A 24,718-nucleotide genomic window follows, 5' to 3' on the forward strand; every position below is an offset into this window, starting at 1 on the left:
ATAAGCGTCTGTTTCTAAGGCCTACTTTTTAAGGAAAAGAGGGTGTTTCCATTGAGATCTATATGCAGGCAAATTTGTTTCTGACCTGTGGAAATTTTCTTGATGATGTCATTCAACTATCAGTTCAACAATAATTAAGGACTTAAACAATACCCCTGCATATGTGTGTGCACACGACCTCAAATATTTTGTCAGATAACAAAAAATAATTTGAAGGTCAACATCGTCTTTATTACTGAATTGTTTCGGTCAAGATTTTCAGCATTTCCCTTTTTGCGATTCAGCTGGTTTTCCAGGCAACGTCCACTTGAATGGGCTTCGTTACTGCCTTTCTTACCACTATCATGGAGCAGGTTAGGAAATGACTGGCAGTCGATGAGCATTAGCTGTCTTACGCCACACTTTCTAGATCATAGGAATACAGAAGGAGCAAAGATCCAGTCATCAAGAATGGGTATACAATCAACTTTCACTGGTCTGTAGTGAGTGGCCCAGGATATGGGTAGTTTAACTGGCAAATACTCCCAGACCATTGATTCTTTTCATACTTCAACTGTTGGGAAATCAGACAGCTTATAAAACAAAGCATATGCTAAGCTTTGACTCATTGTGGCAGACTGTATTTTCCAAAATGGCATGGCTGTATATCTTTCATTCCAAGTAATCTTCATGCAATGTGAATACGTTGAAATTCTTCTTATCTCCTGTGAGATTTGTGTCCCTCTTTTGAACCTGGATAAACCAGTGTTACTGTCTCAATCCACAGAATATGGTGGAAATGAAGCCATGCAATTTCTTTTTAAAAAATTTTTTTAACGTTTATTCATTTTTAAGAGACAGAGAGAGACAGAGTGCAAGCAGGGGAGGGGCGGAGAGAGAGGGAGACCCAGAATCCAAAGCGGGCTCCGGGCTCTGAGCTGTCATCGCAGAGCCCGATGCGGGGCTCAAACCCAGGAACTGTGAGATCGTGATCTGAGCCAAAGTCGGACGCCTAACTGACTGAGCCACCCAAGGCACCCCAACGCCATGTGATTTCTGAGATTAAATCATAAAACACCACGTAATTCTGCCTCTCTCTCAGGATGCTTGCTTGTGGGGCCAGCTGCCATGTTATAAGGAAGCCCAACAAGCCCCTGTAGAGAGGCCACAGGGAGAAGCTATGGGTAAGTGAAAGAGACCAGCTGAGGCCCCAGCCAATGGATGGCTTCAACTGGCAGACAAATGAAGACACCTCCCTGGGAGTCCGGTCGCTAGCTGTAAAGTCACTCCTGGCAAGAACCCAGTCTTTGTGAAGCAGAGTGAGCCATCCTCCCATCTCCAGATTCCTCACCCGCAAAATCAGTGAGCATAACGAGGTGGTTGTTGTACAGCACTGTGTTCGGCAGGACTTTAGTTCTAATATCACCGTAACACACACGGACAGAAGCAGATTTCACTACCTGCCTCCCCTCAAAACCTCTCTGCCCACCTCGCCATACAGCAGAAGGGAAAAAACTACTGCTCTTCACGATGAAAAGAATCATCCTGAGAAGTTCGTCTTTCTTCCAAACCTTGTTAACTCACCAATTCTATTCTATTCCTCTGGAATAGAAATATATAAATGCCAGGGCTTCTAAGAAACTCATATTAGATTTCCTTCCCTCCAGCTACCACTGGACCATGAACAGCAGAAAATGGACATAACTAAAAAGGCAGCTGTATACTGAGAGATAATACTGTAATGGATTCATTAATGATGCAAACAAGCAATGAGTGTAGACATTTTATAAGAAAACAGAAAATAAATTTCTTTTAGGTATGGATGGTGTCCCCACCATAACAGTTTATAAAAATTAAATTAATCATTGCATATTATTTCCTATTTCTAAATGCTGTACCAAATAATACAAATGTTATTACTGACAATATGGTGGGAATGTTAAAAGGTCATGTTTTTGTGAGCCAGAGAAATGTGGTTTTGGAATCACTTTTATTTCCTGACTTTATGACTTTGAACATTACTTAACAGTTCTTTGTCTTGGTTTTTCTGTGCACGAAAAAAAGAAAGATAGAAGATCTACTTTGATAATCCGTTATCAGATCAGGTTGTTTGAAAAATTTAATTTTTTTTTTTTAATTTTTTTTTCAACGTTTTTATTTATTTTTGGGACAGAGAGAGACAGAGCATGAACGGGGGAGGGGCAGAGAGAGAGGGAGACACAGTATCGGAAACAGGCTCCAGACTCTGAGCCATCAGCCCAGAGCCCGACGCGGGGCTCGAACTCACGGACCGTGAGATCGTGACCTGGCTGAAGTCGGACGCTCAACCGACTGCGCCACCCAGGCGCCCCGAAAAATTTAATTTTTAATTTAATTTTGATTTAATTTAATTTTAATTTTTAATTTTAATTTAATATTGAGTTAAAAATAAAAAAAACAGATGTATGCACTTTGTTGGGACAATGTCGACTACATTTCCCTTGGCAAATTATATAAAGTTTAATAGACCAAATAAAGCATCAAAGAGCCCATAATTATGTGCTCTCGGCATTATTTATTTATTTTATTTGTAGTTTATTCTATTTGAATTAGTGGCAAGTGGGGTATTAGATTACATGACTAGGTATAGGAGCAGGTTCGTTAAAGCTTTACAGAATAAAAACCCAGGAGAGCTTATAGTCAGCTCTTTAAAACTCTAAATGTTTGGACTCCAGTTTACAGTGACTTTCATTCAAGACTTATAATATACGTTTAGACAGAAATATAAGGCAGAGGGGTTGGGGTGGGCAGAAGCTTCTATTTCCACTATTCTCCACAAACAAAAGACTGTAACTGAGTTAAATGCATAGATCATTTATTTCGTTATCTAACATACATAGGTATCTGTTATCTATACACACACAGACACACACACACACACACACACACACACACACACTCAAACGGTGGCCCTGGTATAGAGGCACAAACTGCAAATTCTTCCATACCATTTGGCAAAGAGCCTAAAAGGATGGCATATTCCCAGCAGAGGCCATGAGCTGGCGTGAAGGCACAGAGGGGAAAGGGTACCGGAAGCATTGAGGGCGACCGCCAACCCGGAAGGAGAACTGAAGGAGGAGGCAGGCTGGTGGCGTTGGTGGAGGCACCGTGGGCAGGAACACAGGGCCTGTGAGAGCCACTGCTGCCCAAGAGCGGACCCTCACTCCCAGCCATTCCTTCACCACAGCTCGGTCTACACTGGACACCCAGTGATAAGCCAGCAGTACAATGGGCTACATGGAGAAGAAATTCTAAGACTCAATAAATGATTTGGAAATGATTGAAATGGCACGAACTTACATCATTTGGAAAGCAGTTTTACGCTACATACACACATACGGTTTTGTTTATGTAGAAAATAAAAAGAAATATAGTTTGAATTTTTTTAAACATTTATTTATTTTTGAGAGACAGAGAGAAATAGAAAGTGAGCGGGGGAGGGGCAGAGAGAAAGAGACACAGAATCCGAAGCAGGCTCCAGGCTCCGAGCTGTTAGCACAGAGCCCAACACGGGGCTCGAACTTGCGAACCGTGAGCTCATGACCTGAGCTGGAGTGGGAGGCTCAACCGACTGAGCCACCCAGACTCCCGGAAATATAGTTTTAAATATTTTGCATTGGATGGTAAATTTTCATATTAATTTACATGACTTTTTTAGTATATGTGCTGCCGAAGCGAGCACATTAATTTACATGACTTTTATTAAATACTTCTCAATCACAACTCTCCATATATGTACATATCCATACACAGATATATGAGAGAGCCAGAGAACAATTTCATAAAATACTATCATCTGAGTGGTAACATTGTCCAGTTGTTAAAAAACTGTCAAGAATTAATTTTAATAGCAGGCCACTCATATGGTATCCGAGAGTTACCTGTCTACACCAACCAAAGGCTTGGTTTAAGAAGCGTCTTTTTCAAATGGGATCAAGATTCCTGTTGGCACTTAATGACTTTTTTTGAGATATAGAAGGCCACTTGTTTATACTGTTCAACTGTGGGATTCTAAACCTTATTGATCACTCCCACAAGAAGAACTTTCTTCATCTTTACTCTTCCTGTGGCATTCTTCTGTTTCATTCATATGATACTTACCTTAAACTATCTTCTAGAAACACTTTGGAACGTGTTCCGATCCCTTTCCCTTAGTCACCTGCATACAATTACAAGCTTTTGAGTCCAGCTCTGGAGTCTTACACATGATGTGTATTTCCTCAGAGCCCAGCACGGTGCTTTGAAGTGTAGTTTGGAAACCTTTTAGACAAGCTGAGAAAAAAAACTTCCAGAAAATTCCAAATATCACCAGGTTTCTTTCCCAAAAAGTCTCAATTCTTTCTCAGTTTTATTGAGATATAATTAACATATAACATTGTACAGCTTTAAAGTATATACTATGTCGATGTGATAGACTTTTATATTGTGATATTATTATTACCACCATTATGACCAGGTTGGCTAACACCTCCATCATGTTGCATAATTACCATTACTTTTTCTGCGGTGAGAACAATTAAGATCCGCTCTTCTACAACTTTCAGGTATATTGTACGATATTGTTATCTTTCATCAAGTTCTTAAATATTTATTTGTTTTTGAGAGAGTGCAAGTGGGGAAGGGGCAGAGAGAGGGGAACAGAAGGTCCAAGGTGGGCTCTGTACGGACAGGCTGACAGCAGCCAGCCGGACGTGGGGCTTGAACTCACGAATAGTGAGATCATGACTGAACCACGCAGGTGCCCCTATCTATAATCAGTTTTAAAAGTCAGTGCATAAACCCCTGGGCTGATGTCGCATGACCATGCAACAATGAAATATTTGCCACAAACACATCCCACTCAATGACAGAGATGCGCCAACGAATATTCCTTGAAACGCTGAAAGAGGAAATGAATTCATAATGACTCTTAGCATGAAAATACATTGATTTATTTGCGATCTCTGAGATGGTGTCACAATCAGCACGTATTTTACTATGTAAATTTGTTGTTAATCCCAAATACACCAGTTAAGATAAAGTATTAATTCACGGAATACTCTGGAGGGGAAGAATGGTGCTGATATGGTATACCTTGGTTAATGCTCACTATTCCCATATTCATATTTTGTATTTTATTACTATTAACCGTTACTATAGAATGCAACTGATGCTACCTTCTGGTAGGATCATAAAACATTGGTGCCAGAAGTCCCTCTTTCTTACGAAGGTAAATACGGTGTTACCATACAAGCCAGCGATCACAGTCCTAGATATGTACCCAAGTGATTTGAAAACCAGAAGCAACCAAACTATCCCTCAACAGGTGAATAGACAAACAACTATGGTGTATACATATAATGGAATAATCAGGGATAAAAAAGAGTTATTAAGCCACGAAAAAGATATAGATAAACTTAAATGTATAGTTCCAAGTTAAAGAAGGCCCTCTTAAAAAGCTGCACGGTATGTGACTCCAGTTATATGACATTTTGGAAAAGGCAAGACTATGGAGGCAATAAGAAGATTGCTAACTGCTACGGGTTCCAGGGACAGGAGAGAAGATTAAATGGGTAAAGCACAAGAGACTTGGAGGGCAGTGAAATAATTTCCCTGATACGGTAATGATGGCTGTGTGATAACACGCATATGTCAAAACCCTCAGCACTTTACGTTACAACAAGCGAACCTTAATGTAGACAAATTTTAAGAATGACCTAGGAGGTTGGGGGGTCCCGGGAAGGAATGCAAACGGTGACAAGAGACTCTAACTGTATGACAAATGTATAAAACAAGTTCACCGAAGGGGTGGGGGAAAAGGTGTTGACCAGTCGGAAATGACTAGGGTCTGTAAGACTAGAGAGAAAGGAACTGCATGTAAGCACTGAACTCGGGTTGATAACGTTTTTTCTCCCCAAGAGGATAAGAGTTAGCAATGCCCAGAGCGCCACACGTGTATACTGGGGTTGAGCAGTTAAGTGCATGGATGGCCAATGGTGTGAGCCCAGTTTTTTTAGTTGGAGTGGGAGCTTACAGACAAGCAAGGGGAGGACGCTAGAATACCCTATGTGGCAATGAGATGGAGACCGCGATCTAACCTCATGTTTACGTTAATACAGATACAGAGACAGTTACACATAGAAAAGTGTCGTTATGTGGATATACTTGTATTGTCCTGTGACATCAGTTTCCTCACTCTGTCAACGGAGAAAGGCCAAAAGACAGGAAGCCCCGGTAGCAAGGAGCACACCTGGTACCCAGACCACAGTTTCTAGTAGCATCCTCAAGTCCAAGTGACCAAGGCTGATTCTAGGACTGAGGTGGGGAATATACAAGAAGGGCCTGGTACAGCCTTAGTGCCGGGAAGTGAGGATGCGCTCCAAATGAATATATAAAGCCATAATTCGGGGCGCCTGGGTGGCGCAGTCGGTTAAGCGTCCGACTTCAGCCAGGTCACGATCTCGCAGTCCGTGAGTTCGAGCCCCGCGTCGGGCTCTGGGCTGATGGCTCAGAGCCTGGAGCCTGTTTCCGATTCTGTGTGTGTCTCCCTCTCTCTCTGCCCCTCCCCCGTTCATGCTCTCTCTCTGTCCCAAAAATAAAAAAAAATAAAAACGTTGAAAAAAAAAAAAGCCATAATTCCGAGGGGATCTCAAAAGAACACTGATGGTTAACTGGGTGGTCTTCCCGTGACTAAAGCTGGAAGAGTTTGGAGTAAGAAAAAAAAAAAGTATTAGATTATAACCTCAAGGGGTAGAACAAACATCCGTGAGTCCATACTGGAATACATGACTGGACGCGTGCTACATCCGTACACAGGAGAGAAGAGACCGACCCTACGTTATTTATGTTGCTATTTCTCCCTCAAGGAGGCACTACATAACCCCCCCCCCCCCACTCCTTAGGTGCAGGCTGGGCACAGTGACTGCCTTCCAGAAAGTACCGAATGGAAAGGGAGAAAAAGCATAACTTTGCAGTAGAGAAACGTGCCAAACACTGACTACCTCAGCCAGGTGACTGAGGTCAAAATCAATGATATGTCATGTTGATGGTATGCACTCTTGATGATGTGATGAGCCGGAAACACTAGAAAATTCCCAAGGAATGCTCCTCCTCAAAACTGTCAGGATCATCCAGAATCATGAAAGTCAGAGCGACTGTCAACAGTCAAGACGAACCCAAGGAGACATCACCACTGAGCGGATCAAATTGCCAGTGAAGATACTTGAGTTTTCTGAGCCCTGGAGATGTCCTGTCAGCCTCCCAAGAGCCTGGTTCAGATGCGGAGGAAATCCAAAGCCCTCGTGTTGTAGGAGGACAATTTGGTGCTCGCTCTACTGAATGTGTCCTTTAAAATTGGCTCTAAGCTCAGTTAAAGGTCAAGAGTGCTCTGTATATATAATGCAAGTAGGTGAAAGAAAAGGTCTTCTTATAGTGCACAAATGACCTTTAAGTCACTGCTATCAGAAAGCTACACAACTGGGGTGCCCGTGTGGCTCAGTCGGTTAAGCATCTGACTTCCGACTTCGGCTCAGGTCATGATCTCGCAGTTCATGAGTTCGAGCCCCGTATCGGGCTCTGTGCTGATGGCTCAGAGCCTGGAGCCTGCTTCGGATTCTGCGTCTCCCTCTCTCTCTGCCCCTCCCCCGCGCTCTCTCTCTCTCTCTCTCAAAAAATAAACATTAAAAATTAAAAAAAAAAAAGACTGTAAACCACAAGGGTGATCTCAGGTTCAGTGTCACAGGCACCATCTCAGAAGACACTGCTGGTCACTGGAGGAAGAGGTCCCAGGGCCCTGGTCATGCTCTCTGCCTACCCTTTACCACAGCAAGGCTTTCATGCCTTAAGACACAGCAGTGGAGGGCGACAAATGTCCCGCAGTCGACTAGCTATTGCCTCGGCAAAAACGGTCGTTTCCTTTTTGCATTTAGAGGGTAGCTTGGGAGCAAAAAGAGGAACCCATCGTGTACCTGTGTGGATTTGGTTTCAAATATTTAGTAATAAATCTTCGAAAACGTTATCTCTTTACCAGGTGTTTTCTGTACGAGACCCTAGGACTGGCAAACAAAGAACCCCAAACTGAGTAGCTTCGAACAACAAAGACTATTGTCTCACAGGTTTGGAGACAAGAAGTTTGAAATCAAGGCACTGGCAGAACCAATGGCCAAAGCTTCTCTCTGGAGAAGCCGCTAGGGGAGGCTCCCTCCTTGCCTCTTCCTAGCCTTTGGTGGCTGCTGGAGATCCTTGGTGTTCCTTGAATTGAGGACAATCACATGGCTTTCCTCCTGTGTGTCATTTTGTCTGTGTTTTCTCCTCTTGTAAAAACACCAGGCGCAGTGGATTTATGGGTTACTCTAATCCACTTACACCTCATCGTAACTTGACTGCATCTGCCAAAGCCCTATTTTCTTTCTTTTTTTAATTTAAATTTTATTTTTTAAATTTACATCCAAGTTAGTTAGCATATAGTGCCACAACGATTTCAGTAGATTCCTTAGTGCTCCTTACCTGGTTAGCCCATCCCCCTTCCCACAACCCCTCCAGTAACCCTCTGTTCTCCATATTTAAGAGTCTCTTATCTTTCGTCCCCCTCCCTGTTTTAAATTATTTTTGCTTCCCTTCCCTTGTGTTCATCTGTTCTGTGTCTTAAAGTCCTCATATGAGTGAAGTCATGATTTTTGTCTTTCTCTGACTGACTAATTTCACTTTGTATAATACCCTCCAGTTCCATCCACGGAGTTGCAAATGGCAAGATTTCAGTCTTTTTGATTGCCGAGTCATACTCCATTGTATATATATATACCATATCTTCTTTCTCCATTCATCCATCGATGGACATTGGGGCTCTTTCCATACTTTGGCTATTGTTGATAGTGCTGCTATAAACATGGGGGTGCATGTGTCCTTTCGAAACAGCACACCCGTAAATAAATACCTAGTAGTGCAATTGCTGGGTTGTAGGATAGCTATATTTTTAATTTTTGAGGAAACTCCCTACTGTTTTCCAGAGAGGCTGCACCAGCTTGCATTCCCACCAGCAGTGCAAGAGAGATCCTCTTTCTCCACATCCTCACCAACATCTGTTGTTGCCTGAGTTGTTAATGTTGGCCATTCTGACAAGCGTGAGGTGGTATCTCCTCGCGGTTTTGATTTGTATTTCCCTGAGGATGAGTGATGTTGAGCATCTTTTCATGTGTCTGTTGGCCATCTGGGTGTCTTCTTTGGAGAAGTGTCTATTCGTGTCTTTTGGCCATTTCTTCATTGGATTATTTGTTTTTTTAGGTGTTGAGTTTGATAAGTTCTTTGTAGATTTTGGATACTAACCCTTTATCTGACATGTCTTTTCCAAATATCTTCTCCCATTCCATCGGTTGCCTTTTAGTTTTGCTGATTGTTTCCTTCACTGTGCAGAAGCTTTTTATTTTGATGAGGTCCCAATAGTTCATTTTTGCTTTTGTTTCCCTTGCCTCTGGAGATGTGTTGAGTAAGAAGTTGCTGCATATATGAAAGACCCAACACTAATATCATCCTCAATGGGGAAAAACTGAGAGCTTTCCCCCTAAGGTCAGGAACAAGACAGGGATGTCCACTCTCACCACTGTTATTCCACATAGTATTGGAAGTCTTAGCCTCAGCAGACAACACGAAGAAATAAAAGGCATCCAAATCGGCCAGGAGGAGGTCAAACTTTCACTCTTCTCAGATGACATGATACTCTATATGGAAAACCCAAAAGATTCCGCCACAAAACTGCTAGAACTGATTCATGAATTCAGCAAAGGTGCAGGATATAAAATCAATGCACAGAAATCGGTTGCCTTCCTATACACCAACAATGAAGCAACAGAAAGAGAAATCAAGGAATCGATCCCATTTACAATTACACCAAAACCCATAAAATAACTAGGGATAAATCTAACCAAAGAAGTGAAAAAAATCTATACACTGAAAACTATCGAAAGCTTATGAAAGAAATTGAAGAAGACGCAAAAGCCCCATTTTCAAATAAGGTCATATTCTGGTGTTATGGGTAGACATGAAGTTTTGGGGGGACACTATGTGGAAGTTGGAGGGTTAAATAAATATTTACCCCTCAGGAATTCTGTGGTAGAGCAGAGCAAAAAGTCTAGGATCCAATTCAATTTTGTCACAGTGACCAAGAGAGCAGACCTTGGGAGCCATGACTGTGGTCAGCGACTATGGTCATCTCTGAGGACTCAGCTGACCAAAGCTTGCAAAGCAAACCCCGACATCTAACACGAATGGAAGACACTGAGAGCTGTGTCAACACCATCACAAAATGCCACTGGCTTACTCAGGCTCCAGCGGTGAAAATTTTTTGAAGGTTAAGTTGAAGGAGTAAAGTTTGAGAAACATCTAGAGATCTTTGAAGATTGTACTTTGAAATTTCAAATTGTTGACTTTTAGCCACTAATATTCAGAAACAATCGCCAATAGTTCTGTCACCAGACTGCTTGCTTGCTGGCTTGCAGCCTACGACTATACATAAAAAAAGTAAAGATCTGTATTGATTTATTTTCATATTCAGTGACCTGATCAAGCATAACAAACAGGAAAACAAGAAGGGCATGGCTGAATTTCATGTGCTTCTGTGTTGGTTCCCAAGGCTATTTGATATGACTGGGTACCTTGTTATTTTTTTTTAATGTGAATCTGGCAACCTCAACAATTTCCTAAATGTAACTCCAAGCTGCATGGCATCTGGTAATTAGGAGGCTGCTGGTTAGTACAAGTTCCAGAGACACCACAGTAATGTAATAGGTTTATATGTAAATTTTTCCGCTTCCTGCCTCTTTGTGCATAGTAGAGGACCCGTGTTGTATTTTCATCGTTATTTCTATGCAATATGGTGAACCTATCAAAATTCCGTCCAGCAAAATACCAGAGGCTGTCTTCTGGCATCTCCATTTTGCATTTTGGGCCCTGTGGGCACCTGCTTCCATACCAGGAGTTCAGTAAATCAGTACACATGGTATATATCAAGTACTGATCTGGGGGGAACAACTCTCTTTTCTGTTATTATCGCTACGGATGAGCTACGACCAAGTGGAGGTCAAGGAGGAAGCTCAATCTTCCCGATTTTGATATGCGTTTTTAGGGGCCAGAGGAAGCTCGGGTCAAAAAAGATGTCAGTGAGCTATAGACAACAGATTGGGGACCCCCCCCCTTCCTATTTAGAGCAACAGTGGCGATAGAGTATGTGCAAAGGTCAGCGCTGCTGATGTTTGAGCCCTCTTCGACCTTCCTCCCAGACACTGGACACCCGGCCCGGCTGACAAGGAGCAGGATTACAAGTCTGCTTCTGGGAATACCAATTTGTGTTTTGAAAGGTGATCCTCTGTCGCGGAGTTACATCACTTGCTTGAAGGAGAAACAAACAATTATTTATCAGTACCTCCACTCCAAGGAAGGAAGAGGCAGAATTAGTGCAATACTCAGGAGTCTAGACCCTGGAGCCAAAATGCCTGAGTTTGAATCCCAGGGTGGCCGCTGAGCTGTCTTACCTGTGGGCTGTGTCCTTATGTGTTAAATAAGGACACTATCAGTACCCACGCGGTAGAATGATACGCAAGTTAGAGTGGCACGAACTAAGGCAGTACTAACTACTACACCAATCTCTCTCATATAATAAGAAGTATATTCTGAGCTCGCAAGAAGTCCAAGACAAATATTTCTGATAGGCCAGCATAGGTCAGGGCATCACCCGCAACAGAAGGCAGGCACCAAGGTTCTGAGGTTTCCATCCAGTCTCATGCGGGAAAGGTGCCTACGGGCCAGGCCTCCTAATGGTAGCCATCGCTTCCACTCCCAGTCCATTGGCCAGGCTCAGTCATGTGACCACAGGCAAGCACACGCTTGGTTGGAAACGATCTGCACCAACAGGGAGATGACAAAGTGGATTCAGTGCGCAACTGGCCTCTGTCACATGACTTACGCAAATTGCATGGGTTAACACGTACAAGGTGCTTGAAGTTATGTTAGGCACCTTAAACACTGTGGACGTGCACGTACAATTTTTCCTGATACTTAATTATAAAAATTTTCAAATGTACAAAAAGTTGAACCAGTTTTATATCCATCACGTAGGCGCTACATTAATAATTTATTCTATTTGTTTTATTAAATCTATCTATCCGTCCTGATCTCCATCCATCAATCTATCTCATTTTTACGTCTACCACTATAAGCTGCTTCAGTACATGCCTCCCCTAGATACTTCAACATACATGACATCCATTAAGAGCTCAAGATCTGTTTACGATTTTTTTCTTTTGAGGTTTTTTTTTTTTTCCTTTTCTTAAGGGCAGCATGCTTTGAGTTTTGATAAATACATGTCCCAGTGAACCAAACCTCTGTTAATAAATAGAATATTGCTATCATGTTAGAGAGTCCTTGGCCTTTCTCAACTCCCAATCCCTTCAAGGCAATCACTGTTTTATTTGCCACCATAAATTACTTTTGCATGTTCTAGAACTTCAGAGAAATAGGATGATTCGGTGGCAGGTTTTTCATTTCATTCATTCACTACGCTCTTTCATTTAGCGTAGTGTTTTTTGCGTTTTATTCATGTTGTTATGTGTATTGATAGTGGTATTGGTGAGCAGGTATTCCATTGTTTGAGTATATCAGGTTGTTTTTTTTTTTCCATTTTCCTTTTCTTGGGCACATGAGCTATTATGAATTGTCATAAACATTCTTGTGCATGTCCTTTTGTGGACATGTGGATTTATTTGTTTTGAGTAACCCTAGGAGTAAAAGTGCTGGGTGATAGGGCTGGTGTAGGTTTAGTTTTATGAGAAGCTTCATGTAGATGGTGCTTTGAAAAATAAAGAATAGATCGTAAGCAAAATAATTTCCGTGAGGCTAGCGATCCTTTTCACTGGCTGGGTATTGGAATCTTCCATGAGACATAAAAAAATAATAGATACCAAGCCCTGTTCCGAAATCAACATGGAGGAATACAGTGAGAGGTCCTTGTGTTTCTAAAGCACCACAGGAAATTTTGCGGTGTGGTTGGTGTTAAGGGCTCTGGGTCTCAATGAGTTTAATGATGAGAGGAGGTTTACCCATCTGTGTATCTCAAAGACTAGCATGGTGTAGAATCCATGGAATATGTGTGACAAGTATTTGTTGAACTAACATGTTAAACCTTGTGGCTTGAATATTAAATATGCTTACTCTGCCTTAATGAATACATCAAATATTAGGTGTGGAAAATCGAAGTGCCCAAATAAGTTCAATGAAGAGTCTTATGTGGCATAAGTACTTTACATTTATATTTTCAGGGTTAACGAGCAACAACTAAACTCTTTATTTTCTCCCTAGAACCTGGAAAAGCACCTTGTACTTAGCAGGTGCTAAAAACAAACAAACAAACAAACAAAGACTTCTCTAATGAATAAACAAATAAAATGGAGTGGTTCTTATAATCATTTTGGTATAGAGAATGCACACTTAAATTTTGAGAATGTACAGTTCTTCTAGAACATTAGTATGGTTTTAATTTTAAATAGATTAAAATCACAAGCCAGAAAAAAGGTCCAAGCTTCATTATATTAGTTCCTGTGAGTCTAAAGACCAGGGAGAAATCTTAAAGGTCCAGCCAACTAACAGTCCATGGGTTCAACATTGAATTCAGCTCTGGAGGGTCGATTACATGTCTATGTCAACCACATGTTCTGAATATTTCCAAGAGGGTCTCCATCTTAAATTTCAGGTTAGATCTTATGCTTGTAGATTCAGAGGAGGCGGTCACTCTTTTCCTGACATGACATGGATCCAGGTGGAATAATCATTGTGAAATCTCATATGTTCGGACCGACTCTATCGGCCCACCTCCTGCCCTTCCCTTCGTGTTGTCTCCTCCCCAGATTTCTCATTCCCTAAGAATCTTTCCATCCCATCTCCCACCCAATTCACCTCAGTATTCCAGAAAATATCGCACTGACACTTTGTATTTATTTTCATTCTCTTTCTTAGTAAAACCAGGCCAGAACTATAACGCCATACCAATAGGTTCCCATTTAGTTTGCTAGAGATATTAGGAGTCATTTTTGGAGGATTATGACTAAGAAGATTCAAACCATTTTTTTTTCTTTTTTTCAAACTATTTGTACAGGAGCTCATTAGGTTGTGCCCAAGGCATGCTTTTTGTATTTCCTTTCTTTGTACTTTCTTTGTACTTTGTTTGTAACAGACAAATGTTTGTTAAGTAAATGAACGAACAAGCCAAGGGGTTGTGTGACGGAGAAAATGCACTGGAAAATAAGGATAGTGACTACATCTCAGGATGATTATAAAGAGATAATGAGATGATTTCTATTGAGATGATTTATAAACAATCAAGCTCTATACAAACAAAAAAAAAATCCAAAAAGCAGAAACCAGTTGTTGTGAACTGTCCACGGGTTAGCAACCAAGAAACTTTCCTGAATACCAAAATTAAGACTCCCTATTGTCTTTGTTTTATAGTGAATTAAGGAGCCTGTCAAGGGCCAATTACTGCCTTTTGGAAGGAAACTATGGTTCAACTAAAGTCTGTGTGACCTAAGGGAAGAGGTAAATTCAGAAACTCTAATCTCACAGCATTGAGCTCTGTTACCAATATCTGTCTTGATCTGTATGTCATATACACTCGGTAAATGTTAAACCAAAATCCAGGCAGATTTTCTGGGCTACAGTTCAACAAGTTTTTGTCAAGCCCAAGGTTTTCCTTCTTGAACACAAAACATTTTCTTAACGACATCATCATCTGTGAAAAAGCAATCTTCTTTTTCTGAGAAAATCTTTTTTTGGGGTGGGGGGGGCAGAAATCTTCTGTTAGTTGTTAAAGGCCCCAGCCCATTAAATGATCTGGATGATTGATTACCTGCTGAGATTTTTCTGCACTGTTTGCCCTTAAATGTGTGCTGCATTGTAGGGCCCATAGACTTAAGGTTCGTTTTGCCCGGAACAATTTTATAGTGAAACAGAGCACGATAATAAAGAAATTGTGAGCTTTGTCGCTGCCAGCACACAGCCGAAATTCTAGGCTTTTATTGCTCAGTTAAACTTCGTTTCACCTTAAGGTCTGGGAACGTGAAATCTCACGCACACTTTATATATCGAGAGACTGTTGCCTGCCGACTTCATTAGTGGTGGAGCAAACAGTCTTATGTAAAGTACGAGGTCCATGCAGCATATGGATGTGAGCACGTAGGTTTTTGCTAGTCCGTGGTAAATCATAAGCAGTTAACCCAAACCTTGAAATCTTTAAATGTATATTTATCCTCTCCAAAAAGGACTTTCTCGGTTTCCAAGACCCCCCCCCCGCCCCGTGGTCCTGGCTCTCCTGCCTCTCCAGCTCTAGTGGGTTCGATTCGATTTGCAAGAACCAGAAGGCTTCGCAGAGAAAACCCGAGAGAAAGGCTACCCCTCACTGGATTCTTTTGCTGATTTTATTCTAGCGTGCCTACCGTTTTCGCATGCTTTATTTCCCCCCTGGAACGCAGGTCAGTACTCTGTGCCGGTCGTCCCTGCCCCCCCCCCCCCCCTTTGACCCTACTTGTACAAGTTCCTTTCACCTTAAAAATTCTGCAAAAGACTGTGTTCCCCCTGCTGCCTTCCATTTAAAGAGCTCTATTATTCTGCACAGCCTGGTTTCTGCCCCACCACTCTGGTTCCACACAGCATGCCACAGGACAAAAGGCCCTAAGAGATCACTTGGTAGCTCCCCTTTCACTGAAGAGCAAGGTTAAGGCCTGAGCGAGGCTGTTTCTTCCACCAGCAGTCAATGTGGATGATGAGCTCCTGGGCATCCTCAGGACCCACCCGGGCTCACCTACTTAGCTACTTGCTGCTTGATCTGATGGCTTTTTGTCCCTTCCTTGTTCCTGCTGCCCTCCCCGCATGGAGCTGCCCCCTCTCAGTCCCGATTCTGCTTTTCCTTGCCGTGTGTGCTCCCCTCACCTGCAGGCCTTCCCCTCAAGGCTGCTTCTCTGTGTCTCCGTCCCCCTGCCCCCCTACCTGAGCGTCTCTCTCGGCTCTTATGGATGGATCCCCAAACACCACCTGGGGCTTTGACTCATCTCTGTAGTTTCAAATCCCAGTATCTCTGACTCACTCTTTTCTTCTTGCCAAACCCTCTCTCCAGAAATACTTCCTATTTCTGGCCCAGTTACCATAACACCCCAGTCAGCAAGGCTTCAATGCTCTGTGGAAGCTTCCACAGGGCCTTTGCTTCTCCACAGCCTGTCACCAAGACCTCTTGACCTGTCCTTTGTTGTGTGACTTCAATCCTCTCTTCTTTTCAAACCCTGTAGTTCAAACTCTCATCTCCTGTTTGCTCACTTTAGGTCCCTCCCGTTGAGCTGCTTAATTCGTGTTACTTCCGTCCCCTCTCCCTGTGACACATCTAAGAATTGCCCTTGTACTGCCCAGTTGCTGTGGGACCTCAACGCTGTCACCTGCCTGGGGCACCTGTTCGCACCCCTCACAGCATCCTGGATACAAACCTGGATGGAACTGTGGTCTATGGTGATTTGTACTGGGCAATGACTCTCCTAAGGACCTCGTCACTCTCCAGCCCTGCTTTACCAGGAACTGATATCACCCTGAGCAGCCGTGAAGATTAGTCAATTCTGACAATATCTTCCTCTCTAGTCTCATCCTGGTTGAAATCCTCACCACCTTAGCGAGACCTCCTCAGTAGGTCAGGTCTGGTCCAGCCCCTGGGGCTGCTTTGATCTCCCCTCTGCCTTCCATTTTGCAGCTCTCAGGACGGTCTCCTCACAGCCCCGCAATCTTCCACTCTCTTGGGCACAATGACAGTGATGTATTGTGTTCACCGATCGAATGTGAACCTGCCAGGGTAAAGGATGTGATTTGCAAGCCTGGCTATGTATCACGCTCACCTGAGAAACCTCAAACTACGGATGACAAGCCTATGCTGACGTCCTACCGAAATGTAGGACCACCAAGCAAGACTCCTTTGAGTCCCCCAGGCTTGTGCATAATGAACAATAATTATTCATGACTCTCCTGGTTTCCTTTTTCAAGTCTCCAATGAATTCTTAAATTCCTAGGCTGTGTAAACCACCTGGCCCAATGCCTGACACATAACAGGTATTCGGCGAATGCGAATTAATTTCCCGCTTCCTTATTTTAGTCAGCACATGCTTTATAGCCTTCATTTGTTTAAATAAACATTTTAAACAGATTTTTATTTCCTGTATTTCTTCCTGTTCTGTATATTTATGGCTTCTTCAGCCAAAGGTTCTCTGGCTTACTCTTGACCTTCAATGATCCCTTCCAGACTCTTTCTTTGATATTTTAATATTAAGCTCATTTGCCAGCCTTTATATTTCTCAAACTTCTATACAATTATATATTCTGCCACCCACTCTTTTTCTATTTTTAGCCATAATCCTTGCTTCTTTATTTTTTGCTCTAATTTTCTTCCAGTAAGTAGTGAACTAGACCTTGAAATCTCAGAGCCATTGGTTTGCTGTGCTTTTACAAGGTTTTAATGTCTTTAAATTACCTTTGTTGACCATTATTGGAAGACCTTAGAACTTCTTTAGATTTAAGTTTTCTGTCTGGAACAGCCTGTAGAGGTAGAAAAGGTAGATGAGAATTTCAAAGCAAAAAGAGACCTTGGGTTTTATCAGCTTACTTGCTTCATTTTACACAGAGAGCAACAGAGATCCCTAGATAAAGTGAGCTACCAAAGGTTATATTAATACCTAGTAACAGACTTGCTTTTTGTGGGATTTGGTAGAGGGGATACTCGCTCATGTTTAATTGTGACATTTTATTTTTTTAAGTTTATTTGTTAAGTGTATTTTTTTTAATTTTTTTTTAACGTTTTATTTATTTTTGAGACAGAGAGAGACAGAGCATGAACGGGGGAGGGGCAGAGAGAGGGAGACACAGAATCGGAAGCAGGCTCCAGGCTCTGAGCCATCAGCCCAGAGCCCGACGCGGGGCTCGAACTCATGGACCGCGAGATCGTGACCTGAGCTGAAGTCGGCCGCTCAACTGACTGAGCCACCCAGGCACTCCATGTTAAGTGTATTTTTGACAGAGAGCATGAATGTACATGTGAGCAGAAGACGGGCAGAGACACAGGGAAACCGATCAGAGAGTTTCACGTGGGGCTTGAACTCACAAGTGAACGAACCGTGAGATCATGACCTGAGCCCAGATTGGACAGTTGGCTTAACCGACCGAGCCACCTGGATGTCTCTTAATTGTGACGTTTTAAAATTATGCACTTGTTTGGATATCTGCCCGCCTTCACCCCTATGCTTCATTGCTTAAAGTGACAAGAAAAACACCAAGCAATCAGAGGTTTGGGATTTGAAAAGTTTACTCCTTGAATTTCTATTTATAGCCCCCAGTATTCCTTCGAAATACCAGATAGACCTGGTGGTGGCTGGCAGTTAATTTCCAATTTCCAGCGTTGGAAAAGTTCAGCTTTTCTGAGCATTCTGTGTGCAGAGACGCTGGTACAGAATTGGTGCTTCCCCAAGCTGGGGGATTTTAATTTATTTTAATTTATTTTAATTTTTTAAATATAATTTATTGTGAAGTTAGCTAACATACAGTGTATACGGTGTGTTCTTGGTTTCCGGGGTAGATTCCCATGATTCATCACTTCCATACAACACCCAGTGCTCATCCCAACAAGTGCCCTCCTCAATGCCCGTCACCCACCGTCCCACCCCCTTCCGCCCTGTTTGTTCTCTGTTTTCATTTTTATTTTTTATTAGTAAAAAAAAATTTCTTAATGTTTATTTATTTTTGGGAGAGAGACAGAGGATGAGCCAAGGAGGGGCAGAGAGAGAAGGAGGCACAGAATCTGCAACAGGCTCCAGGCTCTGAGCTGTCAGCACAGAGCCTGACGCGGGGCTCAAACCCATGGACTGAACCCCGAGATCATGACCTGAGCTGAAGTCAGACGCTTAACCGACTGAGCCACCCAGGTGCCCCTATTCTCTGTATTTAAAAATCTCTTACGGTTGGCCTCCCTCTTTGTTTGTAACTATATATATTTGTTTCTTTCCCTTCCCCCATGGTCTTCTGTTAAGTTTCTCAACTTCTGCATATGAGTGGAAACATATGATATCTGTCTTTCTCTGACTGACTTATTTCACTTAGCATAATACCTTCCAGTTCCATCCACGTTGCTGCAAATGGCAAGAGTTCATTGTTTTTCACGGCCGAGTGGTATTCCATTCTTTATCCATTCATCAGTTGATGGACACTGGAGAATTCTAAATACATGAGTGAGCACACCTTTTCTCCTTCCACGAGAAGCAAGAAAATCATTCCTCAAAATCTAGCAGATCTCTCTGTGAGGAGGCTTTTCTTCGTGTTCCACCTCCTCGGGCTGCTCCCCACCCCTGCCCCAAGTGCACCAAGGGAGACCAGACGCTAACCCGAGTTACACGCATCTAGCAACAACTGAGATGCTCCTCGCTCCCCACGTCCAGCGTATGAACTTCATAGTGTCAGAGAAGAAGAATTTCCTCTGCCCCTGAAGGTCCTTCTAGCTGAACTAAGCATCAAATTGACCTGAGACAGGTGAACAGAAGACCGAACTTAATTTCGTAGGTACTAGGAATCCACCCAGAATTTCATGTGGGTGTGGATTCCTAGCACATATGAAATTATGGGTGGAAAGATAGGCAGAATGAAGTATATGTGTCATTCTGAGCTGAAGAGAAAGGGGGCAGGGGTCTGGAACTTCAAGGGAAGGAAAGGAGAGGGCTTCAGTGGAAGGTGCAAGAGAGGAAATGTGTGGTAAACAGAAGTTTGCTGGGCCGGTTGGCAACAACACGACACAGAGGACGTTGACCAAACAGGCCTTGCTGGCTTCCTCCAGGCTGCCTACCCGGTTCAGACCGTAATGCCGTTATCTATGGTGACAGAGTTGCGGGATTGTGGCCTGCAACGCTAAGAAAGAGTTCTTGAGATGTTTCACGGTGTCGCCTCGCAAGTTCACTTTAGCAGCACGGGCAGAAACAGTAACTGCACCTTTGCTGTGCGAGGCTGGTGGTTACATGCCTCGTGCTCAAGGTGGGTGGGAGGGGGCATGTACAAGGAGTGTTAGGTCATAAATGTCTCCTGCAAATTTCGACTCGTAAAAATACTTTTGCAAGATTTCTCATTCGGTTTGTTGTTAACGATCAGTGAGATGTACAGGCAGTCGTGAGGCCCTTGAAGAAGGTAGCAACCATTGGGGCGCCTGGGTGGCGCGGTCGGTTAAGCGTCCGACTTCAGCCAGGTCACGATCTCGCGGTCCGTGAGTTCGAGCCCCGCGTCGGGCTCTGGGCTGATGGCTCGGAGCCTGGAGCCTGTTTCCGGTTCTCTGTCTCCCTCTCTCTCTGCCCCTCCCCCGTTCATGCTCTGTCTCTCTCTGTCCCAAAAATAAAATAAAAAACGTTGAAAAAAAAATTAAAAAAAAAAAATAGGAACCAACTTCTAGAAACACATACCCAGGGGCGCCTGGGTGGCGCAGTCGGTTAAGCGTCCGACTTCAGCCAGGTCACGATCTCGCGGTCCGTGGGTTCGAGCCCCGCGTCGGGCTCTGGGCTGATGGCTCGGAGCCTGGAGCCTGTTTCCGATTCTGTGTCTCCCTCTCTCTCTGCCCCTCCCCCGTTCATGCTCTGTCTCTCTCTGTCCCAAAAATAAATAAACGTTGAAAAAAAAAAAAATTTAAAAAGAAAAAAAAGAAGGTAGCAACCAGCACGTATATGATCCTTTTGGAAGCTATTCAGGCTGTAGGTCAGCCTTCTGGGCTAAAGGTGAACATTTGTCTGCTTGTATCCCTCGCTCTCTTCCTGGAGCAAACCCTTGGCCTAAATTCTCTGGAGGCAGTTGAGAAGGACATAAAAATCTTTTCATGAATCTGCTGCATTTTGATTGTTTTTTTAAAAATTTATTTATTTTTTAATTTACACATAGCTAGCATATAGTGCAACAATATATTTCAGGAGTAGATGTCTTAGTGCCCCTTCCCCATTTAGCCCCTCCCCCCTCCCACAACCCCTCCAGTAACCCTCTGTTTGTTCTCCATATTTAAGAGTCTCTTCTGTTTTGTCCCCCTCCCTGTTTTTATATTATTTTCACTTCCCTTCCCTTATGTTCACCTATTTTATATCTTAAAGTCCTCATATGAGTGAAGTTGTGTGATATTTGTCTTTTTCTGACTGACTAATTTCACCTAGCATAATACCCTCTAGTTCCATCCACGTAGCTGCAAATGGCAAGATTTCATTCTTTTTGATTGCTGAGTAATACTCCATTGTATATATATACCATATCTTCTTTCTCCATTCACCCGTCGATGGACATTGGGGTTCTTTCCATACTTTGGCTATTGTTGATGGTGCTGCTATAAACATTGGGGTGCACGTGTCCCTTGAAACAGCACACCTGTATCCCTCAGATAAATACCGAGTAGTGCAATTGCTGGGTCGTATTGTAGTTCTAGTTTTAATCTTTTGAAGAACCTCCATACTGTTTCCAGAGTGGCTGCACCAGTTTGCATTCCCACCAACAAGGCAAAAGAGATCCTCTTTCTCCACATCCTCGCCAACATCTGTTGTTGCCTGAGTTGTTAATGTTAGCCATTCTGACAGGTGTGAGGTGGTCTCTCATTGTGGTTTTGATTTGTCTTTCCCTGATGATGAGTGACGTGGAGCATTTTATCATGTGTCAGTTGGCCATCTGGATGTCTTCTTTGGAGAAGTGTCTATTCGTGTCTTTTGGCCATTTCTTCGCTGGATTATTTGTTTTTTTGGGTGTTGAGTTTGACAAGTTCCTTATAGATTTTGGATACTAACCCTTTATCTGATATGCCATTTGCAAATATCTTCTCCCATCGGTTGCCTTTTAGTTTTGCCGATTGTTTCCTTCACTGTGCAGAAGCTTTTTATTTTGATGAGGTCCCAATAGTTCATTTTTGCTTTTGTTTCCCTTGCCTCTGGAGATGTGTTGAGTAAGAAGTTGCTGCGACCAAGATCAAAGAGGTTTTTGCCTGCTTTCTCCTTGAGGATTCTGATGGCTTCCTGTCTTACATTGAGGTCTTTCATCCATTTTGAGTTTGTTTTTGTGTATGGTGTAAGAAAGTGGCCCAGGTTCATTCTTCTACAAGTCACTGTCCAGTTTTCCCAGCACCACTTGCTGAAGAGACTGACTTCATTCCACTGGATATTCTTTCCTCTTTTGTCAAAGATTAGTTGGCCATACGTTTGTGGGTCCATTTCTGGGTTCTCTATTTTGTTCCATTGATCTGAGTGTCTGTTTTTGTGCCAGTACCATGCTGTCTTGCTTTTTAACCTAAAATCATCTTCATCCCAAAGTGGCCTGTCTTGGGGCAGTCTGCCCTCAGCCCTTATAACAGAAAACCAACAGAAATAACAAATGTATGGAATGAAATGGCTTGAACTACAAAGTCCATTCATCCAAGGGTGGTGGGGGGTAGGAAGGGGAGGTGGGGCAGCCAATGGCATAGGGAGAGAAACAAGGTGTCATATCGGTCTAGACACAGAGGCCAGCAAATGTTAGAAAAGTGCTGGGGGAAACCTGGGACTTTTTCAGGTTCAGGGTGGTGTTACAAATCCACATACGGGTGCCAGGAAGATTGTGCCTTATGGTCACCAGAGACAAAAATCCCAGTTCCTCCGGAAGAAGGGAATATGCAGAAGCCCCTGGGCAGAGTAGGGTGAGGTAAACAGGGAGATGAACTGCCACAGGGTCCTTCCAATACAACCCCTCCCCTCTGGATGCAGGTGGCTCAGGAGTCAGCAGGGACCCACTTAATGAAAGGGACCCTTCGGAGGAGGAGCAGGGCTCGGGCAGACTGAAGATAGAAGGCCCTGTGGACTTTCCAAGGAGACCACCAACAAGATGTATGGCTGGCTCTTTGCCATGCATTAAGTTGACGAGAGTAAATGAAGGAGGATAGAGAGGTAATGTACAGGGACTGTGTTCCTATGAGGAAAGCCAAGGGCAAGCCACATCCAAGCTAGTAAGGCAACGACTTTCTGACCGATAGCCACTGGTGGATTTTGATTCCTTTATTGAACTAGGATACCCAAAGCAGTTTAGTGAGTAGAGACAGACATATGCAGAAGACTAACCAGGGGACCAAAAATATGGTTGGGAAAGAGACTCACAACATCCCTTGCATGAAGAAGATAGTCAACAGAAAACTGTTGAAGAACACGTGCGCAACTGTTTTGCTGAAACCAGGGAATGGGGAACACTTTCTCCCTGATACCTCAAAAACCAGATCAATTCTATCTTGAAACCAAATGACACTGGAAACTCTGCTAAGCACAGATGGGGAGAACCCAAAGAACACTGGAAATTGATGTAAGAAAGAACTCCAGCCACGACCAAGCATCTCCACGTAGCCGTGGATCACCGATAACCTGTGCTGTCACTGGCTGAAGCCCAGGAATAAACACTTGATGAAACAAGTGGAGAACACATGAGAATACTCTGCCATTCCAAACAGAGCACTGGAAAATTCCGGTAACAATACCTGGTTCCCTCTCCTGCTCGTGCACTATACCTGCTCCCTCTACTGCGCCAAGGTACTACTTGCGTTTCTTCAATACTGCTCCTCTCTTTTGTCCTGGATTTGAGCATCTAGCTTCGAGATGGCACAAATAGCCCAGACGGACACTTCAGTTCCCTTGGCAAGGTCCTGGAGAAAGGTTTTGATGCCGTTGGCCATCTCGTCACACCAACACCATCAACTACACAGAAAAGAGAGGAGAGTCCCTCAACCTCTCATCATGAACATTGGAGCCCTGTTGGCAGGACCCCAGCCTGGACCCTCACCCACTGCAGGCTGCTCACTTTCTCTCCACTTGGTGGCTTCCCCTGACACCATGTTCCCGGGGTCACACCCCCCGTCTAATGGTGGAGTGTCCTGGGTTTGGTCATTGGACTTCCTCCCTTTTCTATCTATACTTGTTCTCCTACTGATCACACCAAATACTGCACACTACATTAGCGTCATATACACTGATCATCCCCAACGATATCCTCAACCACACCCCTCTCCTAAGAGAATACACAGGTAACTGCCTACTCAATATCTCCATTTGGCTACTCAATAGATACCTGATAGGGCATCTGTGTGACTCAATTGGTTGAGCGCCCGACACTTGATCTTGGTTCAGGTCATGATCTCGGCTCAGGTCATGCTCTCACAGTTCATGATTCATGCCCCATGTCGAGCTCTGTGTCAACAACATGGAACCTGCTTGAGATTCTCTTTCTCCCTCTCTCTGGCCCTCCCTCACTCTCTCTCTGCCCCTCCCTCTCTCTCTCCTCTCTCAAAATAAATAAATAAACTTAAAAAATAAATAAAAGCGAAAGACCTGAATGGCCACTGTTTGAGTACACACACACAATATTTATAACTATACTATAAATATACTATATCTTTTTCGTATTCCTAAGTAGAATTAGACACTCCAAAGCTTTTAATTTCTTGGATATAAATACAAATATAGGTATTGCTTTTTCTCATTAATTACTAATTAACTCAACAAATAAAAATAAAGTCTGTGACTTCGCTAACTTCCATTCTAGTGAAGGAAATAGTGAACACACAAAAAACCAATACATAATAGCAGACAGGCACAAGGGCCATAGCACAAAAGCAAGTCATGTGAAGGAGAAAGATGGATTGGGTGTG

The 24,718-nt window shown here is 43.2% G+C and overlaps 1 pseudogene; it reads right to left on the reverse strand.

The window, feature by feature from the left end:
• Positions 1-22,798: 22,798 nt before the first annotated feature.
• Positions 22,799-23,778, reverse strand: LOC112859364 (etoposide-induced protein 2.4 homolog pseudogene; annotated as a pseudogene).
• Positions 23,779-24,718: the final 940 nt, after the last annotated feature.

The sequence above is a fragment of the Puma concolor genome, chromosome F2, assembly GCF_028749965.1.
Source record: "Puma concolor isolate L17-30 chromosome F2, mPumCon1.1.hap2, whole genome shotgun sequence".
Lineage (NCBI taxonomy): Eukaryota > Metazoa > Chordata > Mammalia > Carnivora > Felidae > Puma > Puma concolor.